This window comes from Camelus bactrianus, chromosome 12 (genome assembly GCF_048773025.1).
Source record: "Camelus bactrianus isolate YW-2024 breed Bactrian camel chromosome 12, ASM4877302v1, whole genome shotgun sequence".
In the NCBI taxonomy this organism is placed as follows: domain Eukaryota; kingdom Metazoa; phylum Chordata; class Mammalia; order Artiodactyla; family Camelidae; genus Camelus; species Camelus bactrianus.
The window spans coordinates 31,186,163-31,192,784 of record NC_133550.1 but is presented as its reverse complement, the minus strand read 5'-3'; positions in this window follow the sequence as shown (position 1 = coordinate 31,192,784).

The window sequence follows — 6,622 nt, the reverse complement described above, 5'->3', positions numbered from 1 at the left end:
TACCATATACTGAGTATCACTTAGTATTTATCTTGTGCCAGGCCCTACACTAAGTACTTTTCATAGATTATTTTATTTAAATCTCCCAGCAAGCCCAAGAGGTGGGTACTTTTAGTGTCTCCAGTTTACAAATGAAGAAACTGAAGCTCAGAGAACTTAAGTAACTCACCCAGAGTCACATAGCTGATAGCCAGGATTTAGAGCCTGGCCTGGTTGCTTTCAGAACCAAAGCCCACTGGGCACCTGCCCCCCTCCCCAATAAGAAAAGAAAATAGAGAAATACTTTACATTTAACTATATAAATAAAATAAGCTTCTTTTAAAAGTAGGCCCACCCTTGAAAGCTAGTTCAGAGCTTACCTCTTTTGTGAGAACTTCTGCTTTTGCCCCTAACTCTTGCACTGATGTTTTCTCCCTTCTTTGACTCTTACGTTATTGGCTATCTTTTCTTCTTCTCATTCTTATTCTTTCCTTCTTTTCTTCCTCTCCTTCCTTTTGCATCCTAGACATCAGCTGCAATCTCTCTGCACCATAAGATAAAACGAGCTAGAAACTCCCAAATTCATGTCCTAAGGGAAGGGTAAAAGCTTTATCCAAGGTATCTGCAAATTCTCTGCGAGCCTACTTTCTTAAGGCTGTTTCTGCCTCCAACTCCTGACTCCCCTGAACTAGTTCATTCAGGAAATGGTCTCACCTTTCTGTCCCTGACCCAGATGGAAACTCAGCTCCTTCCTCGGTTTCTACAGAAAACTCACTCTACAAGGTGATCTGAACATGCAGACTTCATCAGACGTATTGGAGGGCAGGAAGAAGTTTACACTGCTGAAACTCAAACAACTGCAACGAGCATGTTAAACATCCCTGTGAAAACAAAACAAAACAGAACTAAGCAAAGCCCTTTGGCTATCTGTCCCTGGAGATATATTATTTATTGGCTGTTTTGCTCTATGAGTACCTCACAGGACCCTCTCTCCCTCTCTCCCTCTCTCCCTCCCTCCCCCACCCTCACTCCTGACGAAGTTCCAAACTGTTCTCTCCAGTACACTCAGCTCATCAGCTCACTCAAGCCCCAACTTCCAGATGCAGCTCCTGACCCTTCCCGGTGCCCAGCTGAACAAAAGGAACTTTCATCGAAGCCATTCCACCCTTCTTACAGAGCAGTTGTATTGGTGGATAGCAAACCCTTTAACGCTTCTTCTGCTACTCTTAAATATATAAATATAATTGAGAACCTGTTTGGTGCCAGATGCTGGAGATAGACAGTATCAGAAAAATACACAAGCCACAATTCTTAAGAATTTAATCATTAAGTTTCTTAAAACTCACGGCTTATTGAACAGATAATCCCCATACCAGGTTATTGGTGCTATTAAAAGGTGGGGGCGAAGTGCCATGGGACTCAAGGAGATGGAGCAGCCTGGAGATTGGGGCCCCTTAGAGAGTCAAGGGCCAGACACACAGGAGTCCTGAGTTCTGGGCTCCTTTCATGGCTTCAGCTGGTGTTCCTTGTATTTCCCTTCTAAAAGCTTCTCTTTGGCTGTGGCTTCCAAGGTTCTTTCCATTGCATTACACGATATACAGCATTTGTGACTGACACTAACCCCAATAACCCGAACTTGACAATAACCCCAATTTGAAATGTGTGAAACAATAGTTTCGCACTGCACCACTCTGCAGGGTAATGTGAGCGTCTGCAAGACTATTCGGTAGATTGAGCAACAGAGGATATTGAGGGCTCTCCAAAGAAACTCAACATGTGCTAAGATACTCAAAAAAAAGTCCATTTTCAACCTAAGTTTCCTGTTTCCTGTTTTTTTTCCCCATTTCAAAACCAAGTGCAAACCAGAGCTCTTTTGTCAGATTCTTTAAAAATAAATGAGGGTGAGGGAGGGCTGGTGATCTCTGTTTTCACAAAGGATGTTTCCTATCTTGACATTGATTTCAACAGTTCCTTTACAAAATACTGTGACTGTGCTTTATTTAGTCTTAGCTTGAATTTTGAGCATGGAACCATTGCTTGTTAAGACACTCACACTGCTTGTCATAGAAGTTCTAATATTTGTGGAACACGTTACATGCTAGTTATTGTGCTAAATATAACAAAATATTAAATTTAATACCCCAAGTGAGCCTGTGAAGTAAAGGATATATCAGATATATATACAAAAAAAGGAGATTAAAGCTCTGAGAATTTGCCCAAGATCACACAGCTAATAAGTAGAAGAGTTGGAGTTTGAAGCCAGGTTCATTTGAGTCTCAACTCATGGTATCTCTCAAATGCAATAATCTATAGAAATAAAAATCATATTAGATTTGAAGTCATTTCCTAGTAATCTGAGATTAGAAACCAAATATTTTACCTCTTAAATATATAATCAGGATTTGCCTTCAGTATCATAATATACTATTAGGTTTAAAGTTGAAATTATAATTATTACTGTGCTCTGGATTGAAATTTTTAAATTAGCTTTATTATAAACAAGATATATAGTCACTAAAAATTTTAAACGTTATGAAATAAAAAGTAAAATATAAATGCCATTGGCTGACAAAAATTTGAATAGACACTGTACCAAAAGAGATTTACAGATGGCAAATAAGTATATGAAAAATGTACATCATTAATCATTAAAGAAATGAAATTTTAAACCACACATTAGAAGACCTAAAATGTAAAAGTCTGTTCATGCCAGATACTGGCAAAGATACAGAGAAACTGGAACATTCATATAGTGCTGTTGAGGTGTAGAATGGTGCAACCACTTTGAAAACCAATTTTGCAGTTTCTTAAAAAGTTAAGCATACCAATTATACCTCAGTAAAACTGTTACACAGCTACACACACACACACACACACACACACACACACACACACACACACAGTCAACAGGCCGCAAACCCTCTCTTAAAGTTATCATCTTTCTAGGCATTTGCACAACAGGGATCATGTTGTACACTATTTTACGACGCATTTTTCACTTCGACATTTTTCCATGTGGGTATACACAAATCTACCTCATTCCTTTAAGTGGCTTACTGGTAACCCAGTATGTGAAAGTTTTGTGATATTTAACATGTCCTCCATTTTTGAACATTTAAGTGACTTCCAGTTTTTGCTGGAGGATTTTTTTTTTCCAACCGCCACAGTTATTTCCAGCCTTGTGGGCACCTGACTAAGAAGCTTCCTTCTCAGGAGAGCAGTCCCTTGCCGGTGGTTTCTCCTGTTCTTTGTCCGCACGCCCCAGCCAGCAACCCAGCCATTCTGGCCTACTTCCTCCACCTGGTGGGAAGTGTGGGAAACTGCCAAGCTTTATTATTTTTCCGAAGAGAGTGGGTCTTCATGACTCCTGTTCACCCTTCTCAAATCCATCTTGTCCCTGGGTGTCAGAGTGATCTTTCTCAATACAAATCTGACCCTCTCACTCTCTGATAAAAACTCATCACCTAAAATAAGCCCCTTATCAGAGCATTCAAAGTATTCACACTCTGGCCCTTGCCCAGCTCTCCAACCCCAATTCTGGTAATTCCACTCCTGCCACTCTACTCCAGAAGTTTAATTGTAGTTCTCTAAACACCCAGTGCTGCTTCATGCATCCATATCTTTGTATATTCTATTTGCCCTCTCTGGAGTGTCACTCTCCCTGTCCTATTCCATGTTTGCCTTGTAAACTCCTACTCAGCCTTCACAACCCTACAGAAGAGTCCCCTCCTCTCTGCAACGGTGTTTGGTTTGCAGTTTACAGTCTTGTCTCTTTGGAGGCCACAGGGGAACCATTCCGGCAAATGGAGAGTTTCCAGACTCTTTTTCTACTTTCTCAGGTGAGAAATTGAGGAGCCATCGTGACTCTCTTTTTGCCTCATTTGGGATCCAAAGGAAGAGAATTCATCCTTTTACTCATTCACTCAGCAAATATTTATTTGTTGCATTGTTTCAGGCACCAATTTAGGCACTTAGGAGCTTAACAATAATAAGGAAAAAAGATACTAATTAATGTAAGTAAGTACAGTTTGTAGCATGCTAGGAGATGTCAGGAAAAAAAGAAAATGCTGAGCAGTTCAGAGGATTCTATCTATAAAGATATGCATGTCAAAATACGCAAACAAACCGAATACTGCTAGACTTCCTGCTATGGGAGATGATTTCCCTACTGTTTAAGCCAGTTTGAATTGAATTTCTGTTCCTCAAAGCTGAAAGCATCTGAACTAAACTGGGGCAGCCGCCTTGGCATGCCTTCCTTAAGAGCGATGGTTGACATCCACTAGTTCCATTTGTTCTTTGGCAAGGAAAAATGAATCACCAGGAGATGCTGTCAACTCAGATTCCATTGGAGGATTTTCCTGTGGGCCTTTGATGACACTATGTTCTCACTCACGTACCATTCAATTGTTTTGGTCCTGGGTAATCTCCTTTTTACTGTCAGACATGGAATTAAGAAAGCTGCACCTCAAAGTGAACCCCTGGGTCAGAATTCCAAAGAAGTACAGCCAACTACTATCCATAGTTGGAACCTGTGCAAGGGACAAGGCTACCAGCACAACCCCAGGACAACCATCTCCAGCCTCCCAACTACCACAGCCTCCCAGAGTTAATTTCAATCTCCCACCTCTTTTCTCTTAGTCAGTACACTCCAGCCACACTTTCTTCCTGTCTATTTTTTCAGTATGCCAATGTGCTCCCATGCCAGACCCTTTGCATTTTTTTTCCCTAACATCTTTTCTTTTTCCTTCATTTTGCATAGGATTGAAAAAAAGTAGATTGATGAGTCTTAAATAAAGAAAAATCAGCTAAATAATGTGGAATGTAGCCTTTGGACTTGCTTCTTAAGTCTGTACACATTCCTATTTCTCACCTCTGCCTTTTGTCTTGCTGTCCTCTTACTTAGAACACTGACTCCCTTTCCCCTTCTGGCTAACTCACTAACCCATTCCTCAAGACAGCCTTAGGGTAGCTTGGTCATTCATTCATTCACAAAATATTTATGCAGAATGGAATAATGCACCAGACACTCTCCCAGGCACTGAAGAGACAATTATGAAGACTGATGCAGCCCCTACCTTCATGGGGTCCAGTGGAAGGAACAGATTTAACAGGATATTTAATGGACAGCGTTGGTTTCAGTTTCATCTGCAGCCCCAAGGAAGTGGCTGACAACTACTCCCAGGTTCCTAAGAGAGATGTCAGACTACTTAGATAGGAATTACAAATGATGTGGTCAAAAACAAGTTTTGTGATTCATGGCTCCTCATTCACTCAAAGGGAGAAGAAGTTAGAGAGTCCAGGAGAGATGCAGCACATACATAGTTTGGGAAGTCATGGAAGGGGACAAGGGTACCCATGGAGGAGATGTGGGTAGATTGAGAACAAGAGGGACAAGTCATTTAGAGGGCTTGTCAGGGGAAGAAGAACCTGCAAAGACTGAGAAGGAATAGCAAGAAGTAGGAGAGTCTGATGTACAGACACAAAGCAACCAATGTTCACTCCAAAGACAGAGTGTTTAAATCGTGACATCCACTCCCCTCCTCCATCACGTTCAGTCCTCTTTGTGGGCATTATTTTTTCCATAGCACTTACTGCTACCTAAAATCATCATATATGTTTGTGAATTATTATCTGTCTTCCTTCCTAAATTGTAAGCTCTCAGAAGCCTGGGGCCCTTCCTTGACTATCTTGTATCTCTAATGCCTACAACAGAGCTTGACCCAGGGTAACTGCTCAATAAAAGCATGCTATATATTGATCATATATTTGTTCTATATGTCATACATGTTAGTAATAAATATTACATATACCAAATAAAGGTATATAATTTAGTTATCCTAATATATATTATATATTTTCATTATATATCATATAATCAATGAAAATGTTATCTATTTATTTTATATATTATATATAGAATAAATTAAGGTATATTTAATTATATTATTATATGATGTTATTATATACATGTGTTATATAATTACACATACATATGTATATATACACACACACTAAATGAATATAAAACCAAATATTCCAAATCTAAATGACAGCTTACTTCTTTCCCTCATAAAGTCCAAATGGGTTTTCCTGACCGACAGGCATCCAGGGACCCAGGTTCCTTCCATCCTCTGACTTCTGTCTTCTAGGGCTTCCACATTATCTGGCACACAATCCCTGGATGGGGAGAATGGTGTTTAAGGGCCAGCCTGGAAAGTGGCACCCATCTGTCTCCTCCCACTCCATTGGCCAGACCTCAGTCACATGTTAACACCTAATCTCTGGAAGGCAGTGCACCAGAAGGAAAAGGAAACACAGATATGAGTGGCTAGCCAGTCTCAGAGCATATTCATATATACCTACATTTCATTTTATTTTCGTGAGATTTCCACGTAGTTGGGTATCATTCTTCCCATTTTGTAGATAGGACTGTTCAGACTCTGTAAGTTTAAGCCACTTGTCTAAAATTATATAGCTAATAAGTGGTAAGGCTGCAATTCAAATCTAGATTTATTTTTATAAACCCACCCTCTTTTATGCTAATTTAATTTATAGTAATTTCTTCCCCAACCCCAAGCTACTATCCCCAAAAGAAAAGGCTTACATTGTTGTGTCTTTATAAGTCGTTTTAATTGTTTAAAAC